This window comes from Sturnira hondurensis, unplaced genomic scaffold (genome assembly GCF_014824575.4).
Source record: "Sturnira hondurensis isolate 20B ecotype Veracruz unplaced genomic scaffold, ASM1482457v3 Scaffold0015509, whole genome shotgun sequence".
NCBI classification, from domain to species: Eukaryota; Metazoa; Chordata; class Mammalia; order Chiroptera; family Phyllostomidae; genus Sturnira; species Sturnira hondurensis.
In genome coordinates, this window is record NW_028088140.1 from 13,145,064 (window position 1) to 13,163,766 (window position 18,703).

The 18,703-nt window shown below is 43.4% G+C and overlaps 1 protein-coding gene across 1 annotated transcript in view; it reads left to right on the forward strand.

Annotated features, from left to right (window-relative positions):
* Positions 1-18,703, forward strand: part of NINJ2 (ninjurin 2) — a 99,706-nt gene that overhangs the window by 33,531 nt on the left and 47,472 nt on the right.

Consider the following 18,703-nt stretch of genomic DNA (forward strand, 5'->3'; position numbering starts at 1 on the left):
CAGTGTGCAAAGGAGGTTGGAAAACGTGAGTTCCTATGCTCTTTCTACCTCTACCTGGGCTGTTCTCCATCCTAACGTGCTTCCTCCCCAGTTCACTCACTAACTAAAGAGTATAGGCTAACGTAAAGGTTCCCCTTCTTCAGGAAGCCATTCAGGACTCTGTGAATCCACAATGATTTTTCCCGTTCCTTCTAAGCATTTTCTCCCCGACGCTAAATGCAGCTTCAGCCTTTCAATTCTTTTGGCTCACTGAAAGCAGAGCCAAATGTATTCTGTGGCCCCTTCCACAAGTGCCCAGCTTGGAGCTGGACGTACCATATACTGCCAACAAATACTTGCTGAAGTAAATCCGATGTTTTTTAGATCAAATTTCCCCCCTCCTGGACCATTTATTCTGGCCACATCTTTTCTCTGAAGAAATTGCTCTTCTCCCTTGGCTCATGAGTTTTGAAAGTACTGGGATCTGTTTTTGCTACCTTGTCAGAAGCAAGCCTGACCTTTCTGAGAAGCTTTTGTCTGTTGGGCCCGTGTGGCTCTGCCTGGAAGACGTGAGTCCAGCTTTTGTGTACCTGAACTGGCTCTCATAAAGCCCTAAGAGACCATTTTAAATAGCTGAGCTGCCAAAGCCTTTTGGCAGCTCAGCTATTTAAAATCACCAGAGTCCAGGCAATGAGTTAAAGGCAAGACACAGATAAAGGCGTGTGCAGTGTTCTTCAACACTCTTGTCACTTTCTCTCAAGGGCGCTTGTTAACCAAGTGTGTTTGCCTTTTGCTACCCTGGAAGGCCATGAAACTCTTTATCTCTTCAGACTGAGACAGAACTTCTGGGTAACAGGCAGTTCAGATCCTGATCCACAAGACTATCTCCCCAGGGCCCAGGGCTCTGGCATTGTGACTGAGTAAGCCCTCTGGCCACAGTGCTGGATGACTGACCTTCATAGGGTCAACCAAGACTGTTAACTGAAGCTTGCTGAGAGTCTCAATCAAGACACACACCTCTCTGAACCTCAGTTTCTTCATCTGTAAAACGAAGGGTTGGGCATCTTGCACTGATGTTCTAGAGTCCTAAAATAGCACTGTCTTCCCAGCCCTTCCCCCACCTCCACCCCCACCTGCTACTGAGATTTTTAACCGCACTTGGTATTGTCCAGCCAGGAGTTCCTACAGGTAGAGATAGTTTTATTGACAGAACAGGGTTGCCACCATCAGCACCCTAGAAAACTGCAGAAGTGGACAGGGGGGCCTTTCAAGACATTTGACATTAAATTAATAAATCAGATTCTTGAGTTACCTTTGGAAAATGCTTCATCCCTTTCTGACTACCGGAGTACTATTGTTCACTGAATAATTTTAATAACAATAATAATGTCTGAAAGTTTTACCTGTTCTTTACAGGTTATAAAATGGTTCTGCATCTACTATCTCATTTTTAAATCTTCATGACAACCCCATGTAGAAGACAGTGATTATTATTCCCATTTTGCAGATCAGAAAAATGGGTTTATCTGGTAACCCAACCAGAATGATAAAGCTGAGAATGAATGTACTATGTCCTAAATAGAAACCAAAGGGACATAGAAGCCAGGAACAAATGCATACCCTTTTAAGGATGCTTAATTTACCATTCCAATCCTCACTGTGAGTATCTGAAGGAATATCTCAGTGATATATACATTATATGCAAAAAATATGTAGACTTGGTTCTGGAGTTTTTGAACCAGGAGATTGTGGGTGTTTTGCAAAGAAACACTGTAGGGCTCATTCTGTTCCTTCCTACAAGAAAGAGCCTGAGAAAGCAGAGAAGATTGGGAAGGAGGAGAATACTGGGCGATTACCACCCTGCTTTGTTCTTACTTTGCATCATTTTTGTCAGGGAGAGAGTAGAAAGAGAGTTAAGGCCAAGGCCAGTGAAGGACTTGAAAAAGAGGAAAAGGCTCCCTACATATGGCCCCTTCTCCTTCCTTTTCTCACCCTACAGCTCCTTCCTGGAGATAGGCAGGGTAAGGGAGCTCTCTTGAGATCTGAGTTTCCTTTGTGAAGCTGGGGGGTCTCCTGCAATAGCAGTGGGAGGGGGCAGCTCAGGCTGCAATCTCTCCCATACCCCCCAGGTATGATTAACAAAGGTCAAGCTCTGCTGTTGACTCAGGCTTCCTTCTAGAAAGTGGCAGAGTATAATTCTATTTAGAAAAAAAAAGACTGAAATAGTGACCAAGATACACTATATCAATACCCTTAAATTGAGCACACAAGCCTTGGCCCTTGTGGCTCAGTTGGTTGGAGTCTTGTCCTGCATACCACAATGTTGCGGTTTGATCCCCAGTCAGGGCACATCCCAGGGTTGGGGGTTAAATCCCCGGTGGGGGCATATACTGGAGGCAACCTATCTTTCTCTCTCTCCCTCTCCTACTTTCTCTAAGAGCAATGAAAGAATTTCCTTGGGTAAGGATGAAAAAATAATAATAATAAATAATAAAAACTTTTAAAAAATGGGCAAAAGAAAATGAGCTGATCCTTAATAAGGTGAAGCAAGAACTTCATACTTATGTCCCTGTCTGAAGAGGTAAACCCTTCGAACTCTAGGTACCTGTTCTGTAACTTGATACACTGTGCTCTGGGCCCAGTCAGAAAGCACAGCTACTCAGAGGTGGGAAAAGCACTGGGTGAGGCAGGAAGAGCTGTTTGTTTTGGCTCTCCAAGGAAGACTTGCTAATCTGAATCCACGGAGTAACTACAGGGTTATCGTCAACATTTCTTAGAAAAGAAAACCTCTTTGATTGTCCTTACCAAAGGCCAGGAACTTCAAACAAATTATGTTGTTTAATCCTCACTACATCTAGGCAACAGAGGAACTATTCTAAACCTATTGTACAGGGGAGTGAAAGGTCAAGGTCACACAGCTAGCAGGTGGAAGATTCAGGATTCATGCTCAGGGTGGGCGACCCTAGAACTGCACTCCTGACCAGAGCAGAGCACTGTCTCCATGTGTGAGCTGGGTGTGGACAGAGGTCTCTGGGCATGGGACCTTTGAACGGCAATGCCCAGAGTGACCAGCCAGGCGAAGGCCCAGGCTTCAGGTTGACTTCAGATCACTTGTAAAGGAAATAGCCCCTTCCTAAGATGAGAGATCTGGCCCCACTGCCCCACAGTAGTTGCCCAACCTCTGTGGCTAAACAAAGAAAGCAGAGGTGAGGAAATCAGAACATCCTGGGGAAAGAGCAAAGAACAGAAAACACTCCAACACCATGGGACCTGGAGGCTAAGGGGCAAGGGTGCCTTGCGAACCTGGCTGCAGGCTGTGGCCAGAGCCACTGTACTTGGCTGTGTGAGCCTCTGCCTGCAATAACCTCCTTGGGAACTCAGGGAACCCTGAGAAAAAGCACAGAGGTTGGATTGGTCCTTTTACCCCAAGGAGCTTCACAGACACCCCTTAATTACAAGCCTAGGGGAAAGGGGAGTAAATGGTATACTGGCCAGGACACTTACCTCATCAGCTGTTGTGAAGACAGGCCTAGGAAGCAGAAGGAAGGCAGGGAAGGAGGGAGGGAATGGGAAATGGATGTAGAGAAGCAGGGATTAGGGGACTTCCCCAGCATAGGGCCAGGGCTTTAACTGCAAGGGAGAAGCCTGGGAAGCCTTCGAAGGGACACTATTTCTTGACTGCAACATGTGCCTCCCCACTGTCTTTCTTCTGACATCCTCCTAGAATGTTCCAAGCTTCACCACGACCTTACTTAGGTCAGGGGACTAAGACAACAGCAAGGGGTAACCACAAACTCTCTTTCTGAGACTCAGGCAACATTAGCATTGCTAATGCCAGAAACTTGTAGTGTTTATTTTGGAAGATGAGCTCCCAGAGATTTTAATCCTTTATTGGCATTACTAGGGATTCTTGTCTCCAGGATGAGGTCACATGAGAGGCTGCTCTATGGAAGGGTGTTCCCTTTTGGACAAATCTTAAAGGCCCAAGAAAGGAGAGTACTATGCCATTTCCTTTCCCCATTTGGAAGTCTAGCTTCTAATTTATAAATTAGTAGATAGACCTGTTTCATAGTCAATAAGTCCCTGTTGTTGGCATCTTGGCCTCCCTCCTATTTGGAGGGGGTACAGGGTGACTTTTGTGGTGAATCCTGGGACTCTGTGATTGTCAGCCCTGGAACCAGAGCAGTCCCATTTTTCACTGTAATGTAGAGAGCGCCCACACAGATGATTTCCTGACAATCCATTCCTGAAAACTCTGTGCTGCCACCACCCAAAGATCCAGACATGTGTCCTCCTAGATCAAGCCCTCTCTCTCTTATAATAATCTCTGTTTTAGAGATTATACCTCTATACTTCTATATCTCATTTCTACTCCATGATGAAGTCAGAGGGGCTGCCTCCCCCCAGTACATGCCAGTCATGTAACTGCTCACCCTGATTCTTCAGAGAGACCATGGAAGTGCAAAGCCTTCCTGGAATCCCTGCAGGACCTCTGTGGGTAGTGTCAGGGATGTGAGCTGGTGAACTAAATGGAAGAGGTCAAGACCTCAGGCTTAGTTTTTCAAGTTTAGGACCACAGCCTTTCCAAGGCAGGCAGCTTCCTGGTCTTCGCATGACAGCTCTTTTTCATAGGGCGCTGATGATGTACCCCACCCAGCATGTGAAGACACAGTCCTGCCCTCAGGCCTCTGGGAACCTGAGCAAGAGAGAGATACTCAGCTCTGAGTGCAGACACAACTCCGAAAGCAGGCAGGCTGAGGTCTGAGAGGTAGGGCCTTTGTTTCCTTCTCTCAGGAAAAACTTAGCTAACTAGATGACTTCCCTGAAGAAGGTAATACTAAGGAGGAGTAAACAAGATGTTCTTTGGTGAGCATAAGGGAGGAACAGGAATCAAGATAGGGCCCGAGCACTAAAAGAATGCTTGGAGATGGAGGAGGGAAGCGTGGCCTGAGGCAAGTGAGAAGCACAGTGGAAGTAGAGAGGGAGGGAAGACTGGCCACTAGAGGAGGAAATGAGAGGGCAAGGCTGAGAGAAGAGTGCCATCTGCTGAACCTCCCTCAGGCACCCCTGGGCATACCACCCCTCTCCCACTAGCCCAGCACTGACTGACCCAAATCAGGCCCTGCTGAGCAGGTGCCCATGGAGAAATCTAGAGAATAAAGGCAAAAAGGATCAAATAGTCTGATCTTCAGGAGGCAGTGTGACATTGTGTAAAAGACACAAATGGGCTCAAGCCAGACCAGCTGGCTTCCTTTCCTAGTATCGTTCCTACCAGTTGTGCATCTTGAGCAAGTTGTCTTCCCTGTAGTCCTGGGCAGGTTGTGCTTCCTGGGTTGTGTGGTGATTCTTTCTCAACCTCACCTTCCTCTTCTGGAAAATGGGTTCTTAGAGGGTTTAAATGAAACAGTAGCTAGATGGTGCTATGCAGAGTTTCTGGCACACAGCGGAGGTACACTCATTTCTCCTTCCATGGAAGAAAAGCCATTGGTTCTTTAAAATACATGGTGAGATTCAGAATTAGAGAGAATGACAGAGAAAAAAAAGAAAACGTTCCTTTTGCATTTTTCCTAGGAGCCACAGAAATTCCCTAGCTGTCATAGGGAATTTGCTCATCAGCATGATGGAGCTATTCATGGTGTGTCACAGCACCCCTGAAAACCAGGCCAGCCTGGGAAGGCAGGGGAAGAAGAGTGAGCCTGTGGTCCAGGGGTAGGGTTCCAGTCCAGGCTCTGCCACTGAACTGTGTGGTCTGGGTACATCACCCAACTTCCATGGTCTCACTTTGCCTGATACCTTTGGTCCTATAATTTCTGATTCTGTGAGTCCATGAGACCTGCTTAACTTCCCTTAGAAATTCCACCAACCAATCAATCGGGTGATGAATCTATCTGTCCAGATAGATTAGTTTCCTCAGAATCTTCTGTCTTTGCAATAAGGAAAGACCTAGTGTGAACCAGATAATTGCAGTTCGATTCCCAGTCAAGGCACATGCCTGGGTTGCAGGCCAGTACCCGGCAGGGGCCAGTTCCCAGCAGGGGATACACAAGAAGCAACCGTACATTGATGTTTCTCTTCCTCTCTCCTTCCCTTCCCCTCTAAAGATAAATAAATTAAATTAAATTAAATTAAAAAACAAAAGAAAGATCTAGTGTGTCAGGGCCTGGGTTCAGAGGCATGGGTTCCCCTGGCTTGTGAGGATAGCCAGATCTTTACCAGGATCAGAAGAGACTTATGCACTGTTGATTGCAGGTGAAGGAAATGAACCCAAAGCACCTGATACTGTTATAGAACAGGGCCAAGGGGGTAACAATATACTATTACTGAAAGTACCCCCTTCTAGATTCGAATTGTCTGCCACTAGAAGAAAGATGTCTCTCAATGCCAGAGACTTGTGAAAAGGAAAGGAAATGTTTGTTTAAAGCTATACAGACTTAAAGTAGTGACCTAGTGTCTTCATTCAAATATTGAAGTCTTTTAAGATACCCACAGACACACACAGTCCTTCCTTCTCCCCCTGCCCTTATCTGGGGTACCATATCTCAGGAAAAGTTGCAGTCTGTGATTTAGGCTCCCAGCACCATCAGCTGTGTCACTGTCAGGATCTCCAATTAACCCAAAGCCATGTGGCACCTTCTCATGGCCCACCAACAAAAGTCCTTGCACCCCTTTTCCTCCAGGCACGCCTCTCCTGCTTCCTAAGCCACGTGGCAAAAGGAAGCACCCCAAAGCTATGTAGTTCTCTCTTGGCAAAGCTGCAGGGTTGGGTGGGGGTGCTCGCCACTCTGCCAAAGCCAAGGATCTCTGCTAAAGCAGTATGGTGATTCTCCCTCACTTGGCTGTGGGGGTTTGGGTTCACATGGCTCTCTCTGCCGCATGGTTCCTCCTTCAATGGCTGCTGAGTCTGGGTTTAAATCCTCGGGCCAATCTTCCTCTGCACCCCTCATTTCCAACTCCTCCCATGATCAGTTACACCTGCCAGCATTCCTGTATTATTCCAAGTTTTCTGGGCTGCCATTGTGAGTCTGGGTAGGTGTGGCCCCATGTCATGGAGCTAATCATCTCCAAGCTCTCACGCAAGTGCTGTAACCAGGGGGACCTGAGCCCAGTTATATCTTGGGTGGAAGTACCTTCCATCCCCCTGGCTCAGAGCACAGCCACAGCTATTTAACATATCTATGCAACCAGTTAAATGTTATAGATATGTTAAATGACCATGCCAGAGGTTAGCTGCAAAGCTGTTGCTGTACAAAACAGCTCTGCATGTTTCTGTTCCATGTGTCCTTTCCCCCAACTCACACCTATGGCGAGGTTGGGGTGGGGAAGGGGTGAGGACATTGTGATATTTCTTTCTAATATTTCCTGGACACCTTGAGTTCTGGACCCCATTCCAAATCCCTATTGGGGCCCCCTCTCTTGGCTGCACCCTGTTTCAATACCAAAAGAGGAAGTTTATTATAAAGTGTCAGAGTCTCCTCTAGGAGCCAAGTGCCGAGGAATTGTGGGGGTCATGTGAAGGCCTGGAACCAAAAAGTAGGGAGAACATATCAACCCAGGCAGCTTCTTTCACTGCCTTTATGGGGATGCCAGTCCTCCCTTTTCTGCTGCTTCTTGTGCATCTTGGTTTATATAATCAGTTTGATAGCAACAGTGAATCTCATTTGCAAATTCATGAAAGAAATAATCTCAGTACCTGACCCTGCCTGGATGGAATATCTACCCCAAGTCCACTCAGCCATACCCAGATCAGCCAGGTATTCGTAGACCACTATAATAATCTCTTAAATATAATCTCTCTAGGCAATTTCCTTGGTGAGTAGAGTGGGGGAATCTTAGAGAAGGGGAGGTTGTGACTGCCCTAACACCTAAAATGGGGTTATGTTAGTTAGGATACAGATTTGCCTGCTACAGTGAAACCCCAAGTAATAAAGGTTTAGACAAGATAGAAGTTTCTTTCTCTCCTGTGTGTAACAGTGAGTGTCAGTGGTTTGGGGATAATGTGGAGTCTCTGCAGTGCTAGGTGCCCAGGCTCCATCTAGCTTATTGCTCTGCATTTAGGATATTTGACTTATTCACATGGTGAGGAAGGCTCACCACAATGTCCTTGATTGGAATAATCAAGGCAAGAGGGAATAGAGAGGTCATGGGCCTTCCTTTTAAGGAAGCCATTATTTCTGCTAACTTCTTATTAACCAGAACTTAGTCATGAGGACATTCTGCAAAATAGATTGGGAAAGGTTGACTTTAGCTAGGTAGCTATGAACCAGTCAAAAATCCTACCACTCTGCAAGGTCAAATAGATATTGGGGGATGACCTCCTACAAACAGCAATGTGGCCTCAATTTCTAGAAACACACCAAAGATTTTGTGTCTCCTGAGTCTAGCTTTGGGAGCAGGTTATTGCCAAGGAGAGATGTGGCAAAAACCTGGGAAAATGTCAACGTGCAGAAGCTTAGGAAGATGTGACCAGGAGGAGTTTAGAACAAATAATTTCTAAAATCCTTCTGCACTCTTACACCACTTCAAGAAAGGCATGGAGTAGATGTGCCTCTTCCCCCCTACCCTAAAGTACAGAAAAGGAAGTTCTTAGGATAGATTGCAGAAGTGAGAATGTAAAAGTTCTTTAAGGAATAGATTTTCAGTGCTACAGTTCTTATAGGCCTAGCTCAGCTCTGCTCAAAAAGAGGGAGTTGAAGTCATTTCCTTCAGGTGACAGACAGACACACATATCATGTTCCTGCCTAGCAACCCCATCCTGCAGCTGTGCAGGGCAGAGTAGTCCAGAGCAGCTAATCTACCAGTAAACCTGTGTGAGCACCTCCTGAATGCAGGGCACTGTGCTGACTGCTGTAGAGGAGCCCATGTTGCTCACTGACCCCTTCCTCTCAGCCACTAGAGTAACCTTATCTTTAGCTGATGTCTTCCTGCTCACCAGTAATTACTTGATGGGGTAAGAGGCTTCAGTTCCAACTCAGCGGATATGGTAATGAGTCACAATGCATATGGTAACTGTGGCTTCGCTGACAGTGCATTCACCATCTCAGTGCTGCATTCTGGGCTTTGGGCAAAAAAGGAAGGTTGCTAGAGGAGGCTGATTTCCTGTCACTCAACAGCAGTGTGTGTGTGTGTGTGTGTGTGTGTGTGTGTGTGTGTGTGTGTTTGAACTTGGGATGTGGAAGGCAGAAGGATGGTATAAAAATGACAGTAGGAAGTTAAGAACTCAAAGTAGATGCTGTAGCTTTTAGTCACAGGGATGTCAAGCTGAGGTAGGACAGCTGAGAGCAGAAAGAGCCCCTAACTAGGAGTCAACCTGGGGTCACACTCTGTTTGGCTACATCTGAATTGAGTGACCTTCCATGTTCAAACATAATTTCTCCTGTTTTAGGAAACAGAGATAATTGACTTGTGCAACTCCAAAGCATTTACAAAATGAACGAATTGGACTCCAAGCCTCACAAAGGCAAGGTCTACATTTTATTGTCTGTGTCCCTTCAGCACCAGGCATGGCACTTGTACACATAGTAACTCTTCAGTGGGTATTGTCTAGGTTGAATCACTGAAACCACCTGGGCTACTTTACATGTAAAGAAGCTGAAACAGAGTGAGGGACAGTGACTTGTGTAAGGTCACACAGGCTAGCTGGGAAGATTAAGCACAGAAACCACCCAGCACCTAACACATGCTGTGCATTCGATCAGCATCAGTATCCTTTCTTTCTAAATGGCAGCACCAGCAGAATTCAGATCTTTTAATTCTGACACCTCTGCTCTTCTTGACCCTCAACATGTTGCCTCTGAGTTATTCATCTAAAATCAGACAGCTTGTTAAGGTGAAGATGGGATTTGTTGGCAGGAGAGCTGCAGCTGACACCTTGTCCACCAAGGGCATCAGATTTAAGTATTATGGCTAAAGAACAGGGGCTCTGGAGCTGACTGCCACTTACTAGCTATGCGACCTCATTTAATCTCCACATGCCTCAGCTTTCTCATTGTAAAATGGGACTGAAATCGTATCAAACGTCACAAGGTTGTGATGATTAAGTCAGTTAAATTATATTAAGTGCTCAGGAACATACCTGGTACATATAGTGAGCATATGATTAAGCATTTGCTGCTGCTATTCAAGTTAATGTTAAGCTTTTACTTCTGTAGTGGTGGCAACAGAGTTGGTGACTGCAATCGACCTTCACAAGAACAACCATTTGATAATCTAGGAGTTTGTTCTACTGAAGAGGATAAAATTCCTAGAGGTGTTTTAAAGGGCTGGTGACTCTATTGTATAAATTCTTGGGGGGCTTGGGGCTTCTTCAATAAAGACTCTCAAGGGTTGAGTACAGTACAGTGCCATAGAGTTGGGGGACAATTAGAAAGCAATGACCAATAACTCCTGGGGGATACAGGCCTGGGATAACCATCTTGTATCCACAGCACACCAAGGGCTGAGGTGGGACACTGGCTTTCTGCAAGCACATCTTTTTCCTTTGAAATCTTTAATATCCTTGTATAGTCAACAGAATGCCCAAGCACAAAGAAAAGGCTGAACGCCAAAGGACTAGAGCCAGGAAAACTATGTGAGAGGCAACCTTGCTCCTGCCAAGAAGAGGATACTATTTCTCCACCCCCCCCCCCGCCCCCTGCACCCCTTGTGGGTCCCGCAACCTCCTCTCATTCCCATCCCCCTTCCAACCCAGTCCTATGGGCCACAGGTTTCTGCCTGAAAAAGCTATTAGGAGCTGCTCACTCAGAATATTTCCTCCTGACCTACTTCCTAAGTGCTGAGGCAGAATGCTTGCTCTACTGAGATAGGTAGCATTAGCTCAGCATTCCCCCAGCCTGTGTCATCCCGGATGCTGAATGTCTGTCACTCATTCACAGCCAATTGCCACACCTGGAAGGTGGTTTTTCTTAATGGTTTCCCATGTCAACACATGGACTGACTAACCTGACAGGTTCCTGGAGCAGAGCTGAAACCTGTTTCCTGGTATAAACATGCTTTCTGCCTTTTCTCTTGTCTGCCTGTTTTTGTAATTTGGTTCAGAGCTACCACGGTCCAGAGTTATCATGGTCTCAGAAAAAAATTTGGTTCAGAGTTATCATGGTCCCAGGAACCCATCCTGAGATTGTCATTCCAAAATTTTCCTAGTTTCATCATCATCGTCTGCAGAATACTTTATAGAGAACCTATTATGTGGCTAAGTATTTTACATGTTAATGTTGTCTTCAATATGCCTGTTACCCAACCTTGCAAGGTAGGTATATTAGGACAGTCTTTCTCAGACTTTAACATGCATATACCATATTTTGTTGTGTATAATGCACACTTTTTTTGCCAAAATTTTTGAGGGATAATAAGGATCCACATTATACATGGGTAGTGCCTGAAATACCTTGTATCTGTTCTTGTGTTTTATAATTATTTGTTACATAAAATTTCTTGTACCATAATATGTTCAAAAATAAATTCTAAAATTCCTTTATAATACAAACAAATATCTAAATATAAATAAATACATAACTGAATTAAAAAATAAAACTAAGGATTTTTTCCTGGAAGTTTGGGTCAAAACTGTAGGTATGCATTATACACAGAGAATTATGGTAAATCACCTGGGGATCTTGGTAAAATGCAGATTCTGTTGAGTAGGTCTGGGGGAGGCCTGAGATTCTGCATTTCTGCAAGCTTCCAGGGGCAGCCGTAATATCGAGAGGAAACTTTTGGTTACCAGTGATTGAAATCCAATATGAACTAGTTGAATAAAAGGAGGAATTTATTACAAGGATATCAGGAGCCTCAGAAAGCAAGGACAGGATTGAAAATGGGCCTCAGGACTCTCTTGGCCTTGTGACTGCTTTTCTTCCTGCCCTCACCTTATTGCTTCATTCTTCCTATCCCTTCCTTTCTTCCTTTCCTCGTTCTGCCAAGGCAACTCTACCCACAGTGCTGTGGATTCCATGTCTTCTTCCTTCACTTACTTTCTTGTTTTAATAGTACATGTCTTCCAGTAACTTCCTAAGAAGCTGAACAAAAGAATAGCATTTTTGCTTATGCAGCTGAAAATGTCTTTATACTTTATTGATGATTTGCCCAAGTATAGAGTTCTAGCTTTCAGAGTGGCTGTTGTGATACCAATGCCATTTCAGTTCTCTATCCTTTGTATCTTAAGTCTAGGAGCTTTTAGATTCTCTTCTCTGACTTCCAGTGCTCTGGAAGTTCACAGTGATGTACATTGGGATGGGTCTTTTCTCATTCATTCTACTGGACAGTGAATACTTTTGACCCCCCAAAATTATGTCCTGCTATAAAAAATTGTTGATTATTTATTTAATTATTTCTTCCCCTTTTTTTCTTTGTTCAATCTATCTCCTGTTTTTTTTTTCTTAAGATTTTATTTATTTATCTTTACAGAGGAAGGGAAGGAGAGAGGGAAAGAAATATCAATGTATGGTTGCCTCTTGTGCATCCCTTGCTGGGAACTGACCTGCAACCCAGGCATGTGCCCTGACTGGGAATCGAACTGTGATTATTTGGTTCACAGACCCATGCTTAATCCACTGAGCTACATCAGCCAGGGCAATCTATCTCCCCTTATTAACATGATGGATCTTCTTACCTGTCCCTTTAATCTTCTTATCTTCTGTACCTGATTTTCCATCTCTTTATCTCTTTGCTTTACTTTTTGTGAGATTTTATGAATTTCTAACTTTTCGAGTTGAATTTTTAAATATTTATATTTTTATTTAAATTTCTAATTTCCAAAAGTTCTCTTTTTATTCTCTGAATATTTCTCTTAATAAGATGCTATTCTTATTTCATTTACATAATAGCTTCTTTTTTGTCTCAGGATAATCTTTTCAGGATATTATCATTCTTTTCTTTTTTAAATTTTTATTCTCTCTGCATTTTTTCCCTGTGTTTCTTATTTTTTTATTTTTGATCTCTGTCTTCCATGTAGACTTTTTATTTGTATTAGTGAGGCACTAAACAGTTGAATGGAGAGGGAACTGGGTAGTGACAGATTGAAGACCTCTTCATTGTACAACCCTTTTAAATCTTTTGAATTCTGAGCCATTTTAGTAAAAAGTTTATTCAAAGAACAAAAAGAGAACTCTTTAAAGTTTGTTTTAAGCTTTATGTGCATGAGTATAGCTTGTCCATGGGAGAACTTCACTGTAGAGATATTAAAATGGGATGTCAAGGGGACTTCCAAATGTCAGTGTTTAAAAGTTTTTTACTGGGCCATTAAGTATTTTCTGATAAGAATCTTCTAGACTCCTATAAGGGGATAGGTGTTGACAGAGGCCATAAACCTAACTGACACTATTTCTGCATGAGAGCAGGAGGAAGGCTGGGTATCACACTGCTCAGAATCCAGATTTTCAGTCTGGTGCTTCAACCCTCTCCCAATTGTACAGGCATACCTCGTTTCATCACATCCTTATTTTTCAGACCATAAGATGAACCTAGGTTTTAGAGTAGGAAAAAAATTTTGAAGCAAAATATGTGGTAAAATATTTAATAACATAAATAACATAATATTTCACCACTGTAAATGTAAACAGAACTCAACAGCAGCGTTAACAACCATTATTCCTCCCAAATTGGGGGGGGGGGTATCTTATAGTCCGAAAAATATGGTACTTTACTGCACTTCACAAATACTGTGCTCTTTTAAAAAAGCAAATTGAAGGTTTGTGGCAACCCTGCATTGAGCAAGTCTATTGATGCCATTTTTCCAGCATTCACTCACTTTGTCTTTGTCACATTTTTTCCCTTAAGTCCTCACTTAAAGATGTATTGATTTTTAGAGAAAGAAGAAGGGAGAGAGAAGAACATTAATGTGAGAGAGAAACAGATCAGTTGCCTCCCATACACAACCCCCCCCATCCTAAGGACTGAACCCACAACCTAGGTACATTCTTAAATTGGGAATTGAACCCACAACCTTTTGGTGCACAGGAGGAAGCTCCAACTAACTGAGCCACCTGGCCAGAGCTTACTGTGTCACACTTTGATAATTCACTCAATATTTCAAACTTTTTAATTATCATATTTCTTGTGATGATATGCCATCAGTGATCTTTGATGTTACTACTGGAGTTGTTTTGGGGCACCACAAACCATACCCATAGAAGATGGTAAGCATGTGTGTTCTGACTACCTAATTTTTGATGTAGATAAAACAACCTTATATTGAAAGGAGGCTCCATGTAGGACTTTCATGGCTAAAGAAGAGATGTCAATGTCTGGTTTCAAAGCTTCAAAGGACAGACTGCCTCTGTTATGAGGGGCTAATGCATCCAGTGACTTTAAGTTGAAGTTAACGCTTATTTACCATTTTGATTTGCCATCCTATGTTTCTCTCTCTCTTCCTCCCCTCAGGCTTCCCTATTCCCTGAGACACACAATATTGAAATTAGGCCAATAAATATCCTACAATGTCCTCTAAATCACAGGTGGCAAATACAAGGCCCATGGCCAAATCCTGCCCTCTACCTTGTTTTATCCAGCCGGCACCTTGTTTCCACCCAGCAGCAGCTCCTTGCCCCTAGTTAAGGAGTAGTTGCATTTATACAGTTGTAAAATTACATTCAGCCCTTTGAAGGCAACCAACAGGCTGATGTGGCCTCTGGTGAAAATGAGTTTGACATCCTTGCTCTAAATGTTCAGGTGAAAGGAAGAGACACATGTCTCTCACTTTAACTCAAAAGCTAGTAACGATTAAGATTAGTGAGGAAGGCATGTCAAAAGCCAAGAGAGACTGAAAGCCAGGCCCCTTGTGCCAAACAGCCAAGTTGTGAATACAAAGAGAAAGTTCTTGAAGGAAATTAAAAGTGCTACTTTAGTGAACTCCCAAATAAAAAAGCAATATAGCCTTATTGGTGATATGGAGAAAGTTTTAGTGGTTTAGAGAGAAAATTTCAAAAAACTTCAACATTCCCTTAAGCCAAAGCCTAACCCAGAGCAAGGCCCTAACTCTCTTCAATTCTATGAAGGGTGATAAAGGTAAGGAAGCTACAGAAGAAAAGTTTGAAGCCAGCAGAGGTTGGCTTATAAATTTTAAGTAAAGAAGCATTCTCCATAACACAAAAGTGCAAGGTGAAACAGCAAGTGCTGATGTAGAAGCTGCAGCAAGTTACCCAGAAGTTCTAGCTAAGATAATGAATGAAGGTGGCTACCTACCCTAAACACCTGATTCTCAATGTAGATGAAACAACCTTATATTGAAAGGAGATTCCATGTAGGACTTTCATGGCTAAAGAAGAGATGTCAATGTCTGGTTTCAAAGCTTCAAAGGACAGACTGCCTCTGTTATGAGGGGCTAATGCATCTAGTGACTTTAAGTTGAAGTTAACGCTTATTTACCATTTTGAAAATCCTAGGACCCTTAAGAATTGTGGTAAGCCTACTCTGCCTACACCCTATAAACAAAGCCTGGATGACAGCACATCTATTTACACATGGTTTACTAAATATTTTAAGTCCACTGTTGAGATCTACTGCTCAAGAAAAAAAAACTTTTCAAACTATTACCACTTATTGACAATGCACCCGATCACCCAAGTACTCAGATGGAGGTATACAACCATATTAGTGTTGTTTTCATGAAAGGGATTGCAACATCTATTCTGCAGTCCATGGATTAAGGAGTAATTTTGACTTACACATATTATTATTTGGGAAATATATTTCATAAAACAATAGCTACTATAGATAGTAATTCTTTTAATGGAGCTGGGCAAAGTAAATTGAAAAGCTTCTGGAAAACATCCAACACTCTGGATGCCATTAAGAACATTTATGATGCTTGGGAAGAGATCAAAATAGTAACAGTAACAGAGCTTTGGAAGCTATTAATTTTAACCCTCATGGATGACTTTGAGCGGTTCAAGACTTCAGTTAAGGAAGTAACTGCAGATGTAGTGAAAATATCAAGAGATCTAGAATTAGAAGTAGAGCCTGAAAATGTGACTGAATTGTTGCAATCTCATAATAAAACTTGAATGGATGAAGAGTTGCTTCTTTTTAAGTATATTTTATTGATTATGCTATTACACTTGTCCCAATTTTATTCTCCCCTTTATCCTCCCTCTGTCCTGCACAACCCCACCCTCCAGCATTCCCTCCCTTGGTTCATGTCCACTAGGTCCTACATGTAAGTTCTTTTGGCTTCTTTATTTCCTCTACTATTCTTAACCTACCTCTGTCTATTTTATGCCTACCAGCTATGCCTATTCCCTATAATTCCCCCCACTATGCCTCTCCTACCTCCCCATTGATAACCCTCCATGTGATCTCCATTTCTGTGGTTCTGTTCCTGTTCTAGATGTTTGCTCAATTTTTGTTTTTTAGGTTCAGTTGTTGATAGTTATGAGTTTGTTGTCATTTTATTGTTCATAGTTTATCTTCTATTTCTTAGATAAGTACCTTTAACATTTCATATAATAAGGGCTTTGTGATAATGAACCCCTTTAACTTGACCTTATATGGAAAACACTGTATCTGCCCTTCCATTCTAACTGATAGATTTTCTGGATAGAGTCATCTGGGATGTAGGTCCTTGCCTTTCATGACTCTAAATACTTCTTTTCAGCCCCTTCTTGCCTGCAAGGTCTCTTTTCAGAAATCAGCTGACAGTCTTATGGGCACTCCTTTGTAGGTAACTGTCTCCTTTTCTCTTGCTGCTTTTAAGATTCTCACCTTATCTTTTTTTAAAATTTATTTATTTATTTTTAGAGGAGAAGGGAAGGAGAGAAGGAGAGAAATATCAATGTATGGTTGCCTCTTGTGAGTCCCCTGCTGGGAACTGGCCTGCAACCCAGGCATGTGCCCTGACTGGGAATCGAACTGTGATCGTGTGGTTCACAGGCCCCCGCTCAATCCACTGAGCTACACCAGCCAGGGCCTCACCTTATCTTTAATTCTGGCTAATGTAATTATGATGTGCCTTGGTGTGTGCTTCCTTGGGTTCAACTTCTTTGGGATTGTCTGAGCTTCCTGGACTTCCTATTTCCTTTGCCAGATTGGGGAAGTTCTTCATTATTTTTTCAAATAACTTTTCCGCTTGTTGTTCTTCCTCTTCTCCTTCTGGCACCCCTATGATTCAGACGTTGGAACATTTAAAGATGTCCTAAAGGTTTCTAAGCCTCTCCTTGGTTTTTTTTTTATTCTTGTTTCTTCATTCCATTCTGGTTGAATGTTTCTTTCTTCCTTTTGTTTCAAGCTGTTAATTTGAGTCCCAGTTTCCTTCCCATCACTACTGGTTCCCTGTACATTTTCCTTTATTTCACTTAGCATAGCCTTAATTTTTTCATCTGAGTTGCAAACATATTCAACCAGTTCTGTGAGCACCCTGATTACCCTTTAACATTTCATATAATAAGGGCTTAGTGATGATGAACTCCTTTAACTTGACCTTATCTTGATCTTAACTTGACCTGATTACCAGTGTTTTTAACTGTGTATCTGATAGGTTGGTTATTTGTTTGTCGCTTAGTTGTATTTTTTTCCTGGAGCTTTGATCTGTTCTTTCATTTGGGCCATTTTTTTTTTCGTCTCAGCGTACCTGTTTTGTAGTAAGGGGTGGAGCCTTAGTTGTTCATCAGGGTGGGGCAACCCATATCGCTGCCTTGTGATGCTGTATGTGGGGGAGGGGTCTGAGAGGGAACAGTGGCCCTTGCTCTGCTCTCTGCCAGATTTCAGTCCCTTCCCCCGCTACCCACAAGCAAATTGGGCCCTTCTGGTGCTGATTCCTGGGTGGGTGGGTTTGTGTACATTTTAGGACCATGTGGGTCTCTCCAATGAACTCTCCTGTGAGGCTGGGAGTTTCTCCCACTGTCACCTCAACCCCCACTGGTGTTTTCAGTCAGAGGCTTTGAGGCTTTATTTCTCCACACTGGAACCCTAGATTGTGCAGTCTGTCTCACTCCCCAGGTGTTCCTCCTGGTTTATCTTCACATGAAGGTGTGACCAGACTTCCCAGTCCACAATCTGCCTCCTCTCATGGTCTACCAGCTGTCACCTACTGTGGGTTGTCTCCACCCGGCTGACCGTCTCCATCCCTCCTATTGGTCTGGATGAATGTTTCTTTAACTCCTTGGTTGTTGGACTTCCATACAGTTTGGTTTTTGTCAGTTCTGGTAGGTTTTGTTTTAAAATTATCATCCTTCTTTTGGTTTTGTGAGGAGGCACAGTATGTCTACCCATCTTGTCCGGAATTCCCTGTTTAGTTCTTTTTCTGGAGTTTTGAACTGTTCTTTCATTTGGCCCATGTTTATTTGTCTGCTCATTTGGCAGCCTCTCTGTGTTTGTTTCTATGTATTAGGTAGAGCTGCTACAACTCCCCGTCTTGATAGTGTGGCCTAATGTATTAGGTGTCCTGTAGGGTTCAGTGGCATAGCCTCCCCTGTCACTCAAGCTGGGCACTCAAGGTGTGCCCTTCATGAGAGCTGAGTACACCCTCCTCTTGTAGTTGAGCCTTGATTGCTGTTGATAGGTCATTGGGAGGGATTTACAGAGGCCAGCCAGCTTCAAGGACTGGCTGTGACCACTGACCACCAACCTCCATCCTCCTTGGAGGATCAGCCGTGTAGGGGCAAGGTGCTGGTGCTCCAGCATGATCTGTAGTTGTCTACTTGGTGCACGGGCTCTGGGGTTTCCCAGCTGGTACAGGCCAAGATCAGCCCCCACTTGTGTTCTGCCCAGGACCACTCTGCATGAGCTATAAGGC